The sequence below is a fragment of the Pteropus vampyrus genome, unplaced genomic scaffold (genome assembly GCF_000151845.1).
Source record: "Pteropus vampyrus isolate Shadow unplaced genomic scaffold, Pvam_2.0 Scaffold93, whole genome shotgun sequence".
NCBI lineage: Eukaryota > Metazoa > Chordata > Mammalia > Chiroptera > Pteropodidae > Pteropus > Pteropus vampyrus.
In genome coordinates this window covers 1989555-1993179 of record NW_011888874.1, presented here as the reverse complement: position 1 = coordinate 1993179, position 3625 = coordinate 1989555, and positions in this window count along the sequence as shown.

The following is a 3625-nucleotide window of genomic DNA, read 5'->3' as shown; positions in this document are numbered from 1 at the left end:
ATAGTATGTCAACTGGAAAGATGTAAGTGCAGAAGGAGTGAGCATTATTTTTACAAAAACTAAATTGTATGAAGGTTACTATCAATGGTGATACAAGTAACATTATGTGTCTGAGAAGGGCATTTCATTTCTGTGTGTTCTTTCCAAAAACCCGTAACTCCAGTCGAATCATGAGAAAAACATCAGGTGTTCACAGGCATTCTACAAATACCTGGCCGGGACTTCTCAAGACTGCCAAGGTCATGACAAACAAGAAAAGGCTGAGAAAATGTCACAGACCAGTCACCCAGGATTGGGTCCTGGGGCGGAAAGAGGCAACGGCAAAAGCAGTAAATCCGAATAAAGCCTGGAATTTAGTGAATAATGACTTAAGGAGATTGGTTTTGACAAGTGTAGATGTTAGTGACAGGGAGAACTGGGCGAGGAGTCTTCGAGACCTTTCCATACTTATCTTTGCAACTTAGTCTGTAAATCTAAAATTACTCCCAAAAAGTTTGTTTGTTTTTTTAAAAAAAAAAAAAAAACAATTAAATTACATGCTTCTGAAGATTTGATAATGGTGGTTTGCTTTAAACAAGGCTGTTAAATTGGGCGTGGGCAAGACTTCATTGTAAAAGATAAGGAAAGTTTTTAATCTTGTTTTCCAAGCTTCCTTATGTGCATGCTCCACTTTAAAGAAACTGAAACCAGAAATGATAAGCGATGGTTGATGGCTATAGTTTAGACAAGAAAGATGATGCTGAACTTGAACCAAAAGGCTCGTATGCAAGATGCTGACTTATCCTCCAAGTTAAAACCAAGGCAAATGAATGTGCGTTTATTTATATTTTCGCAAAGATATTTAACATGAACATATATTACTTTTTGATTCCCCAATTTTAGGGTCTAATTTTTAATCAACTTGCCAACCACTCACCTCCATTGCATTAGCTATGACTTCTTCCAGGGAAAACTAAAACAAGATAATCACAGGATGTGAATAGCACCCTGTAAGAAACGAGCGGGGTGTCATAGAGAGTGACACGGTGGGGATGAGAGAGCTGCTCAGGAAGGTCAGGGAACTCCCTGAGGAAATGATATTTGAGCTGAGGTCAGAAGATGACCGGGGGGAGTTTTGGTTGACAGAGTTTACTGAGAGAGAAAGTCACACAAACGTATAAATGCAGGATGGATATGCTGACGGGTAGCATGGGGAGTGGAGGGTGCTAATTACTAAGGGGAGATGTCAGAAGAGGCGTCGTAGAATGGGCTGCCACACAGCTGTGCTTTGAAAAGAGAAGAAAGTGGTTCCCAGGCAGATGTGGCAGGGAGCAGAGTGATTTCAGTCAGTGGGAGCTACATTCTTCGAGCACAGAGGCACAAAACAGCTGTCATGTCTGGGAAACCAGAAATAGTTGTATACGGGGAGGTAACACGGTCAGCTTCACATTTTTGCAAGCGCGCTTAGCAGCAGTCTAGCCTTGCTTCTTCTTTAGAGTGTGATCTGAGAGTCAACAGCATCATCACTGCCTGGGAGTTCGTTAGAAATGCAGAATCTCAGGCTCCTCCCAGATCTACTAAATCGTTGTATTTTAATCAAGAATCCCAGATGATTCAGAGGCGCATTGTAGTCTAAGAAGTACTATCTAGAGGATGGATTGGAGGGGTGCGTTCCAAAGGCAAGAGAGGGTTTAAGAAGGGATCATAGTCTGGTCAAGAGATGAAGATGTCCAGAGCCGAAGCACTAGCCCCTGAGGAAGGAGGAGAACACATGTTATTGAGGTTCAGGGGATGGAGTGATAGGACTTAAAAACGAATCGGATGTGGCTGGAATGAGGGGAGTGCTCACATGATCTTTAAGCAGCGGCAGGCCAGAACCAGCAGCTGATCCAATTCTAAGTCTATGTTGCCATCAATAAAAATTAAATTATATACATTGACAATAAAATAAGGTTATATTTAAAAAAAAAAAGGCAATACATTCTCAAATGTCATCACTTTCTAATTATTTTACTACTACATCTTATTATTGTCCAAGCCCTTGAGGTTATTTGTATCTACTGTATCTGTTTGATCTCATCCCAACTCCACAGTCACTGATGTCATAATAGTAGCTTGAAATCTGCCATGGTGAGACGATATCCACCATGGAAATAGGCAAAAGCTACAAATCAGGGCTTAACTTGTTTTGTTGCTTTTCTAGCTCCAAGTTTTACTATGAAGGGCCAGATAGAAAATATTTTAGGCTTTCTAGGCCTCGGGGTCCCTGTCACAGCCATTTAACTCTGCCATCGTAGTGTGAAAGCAGCCACGGACAGTACAAAAATGAAGAGTGTGGTTGTGTCCCCATAACACGACACAGATCAGATCAGGCAGCAGCTGGTGGACCAAGATTACAAATACAAATGGTGTTTTTGGTTTTGTTTTTTGCACACCAGCCGTAGTTTGCTAACTCCTGTTCTAGACTCAAGAAAGTGATGAGGGAAGTATTAATAATGTAAGTTAAACTTTAAAGATTTTATGTCTGTAGCCATTACATTGTGAATAGCATAAAGACTGGAGGAAATATTTTTCCACTACTCAATTCTATTATCCGAATCAGCTAAAGAGTCATTGGCATCATTATTGAATGAGTTAAGTTCCAACAGATGTCTCCCCTGCTTCATATTCATTAGTGTCAACGAAATATTAGCCAACATTTGTGTGTTAGCTACATTCATTCATCAGTTGCACCATAGGATGCTTATGGTTATAAGAGGTCAGTAAAAATCAATGAAAGCATTCTGTAAGAATCAATTGGCTATATGGAATTTACAGTAAAAATTATGATATATTTTCTTACATTTGCAAATTATCGTGTCACATATCCTTTCTATCAGTAAAACTTTTAATTAATGCATGCGCATAAGAAGAACCCTTTTGGTTTTCTAGAAAGTTGATCAATACACATGTATCAACACGCCATGGCTCACGTTTCTGGTTTAGGTGACAAGGTAGGTAGGGGCGGGAAGAAACAGAAGAAGTAGTTTTGCAAAGAAAATCCAGTTCAGTTTTAGACATATTCTCCAACTGTAATATGTTACTTTCAAAAGGTTAAAAGTAGAGCCATTACCCATTAAACAGCAGATTCAACTCTTTTAAATGAAGAATTTTTTTAAAGAATTTATTATAATTTTATTATAATTTTATTATAAATTTTAAAGAATTTATTATAATTCTCAGAAACCTACTTAGAGAGATGTTGTGGACCAAGATTACAAATACAAAGAGCTAGGTCTCTTTTTTCCCACATAGATAGCTATCTGTTCAAGCAATGTTTAACTAAATTGTGGCTTTCTTTCCTAATTTTCTTCACTTTGTGGGCAAAAAAAGGCACACGTATTAAACCTGACAAGCTCAGCGGAGGCCAGCCTGGCGGGCCCTACGAACTCAGAGACCAAAAGTAACCACATAGCAGGGGCTGAACATACAAATTCCTAACGAAAAGCAGGGCATGGCGGGCAGTCACGTCCTAGGCCCCTAGCTTCCTGACAAAGGTCAGTGTTTACCTGAAGTGAGCCTGTCTAAGGTCTTTTTGCATCTAAGATCACAAACTCTTGGAATGTCAGCATAATCCCTTTTTTCCAGAACCCTCAGGGCACAACCA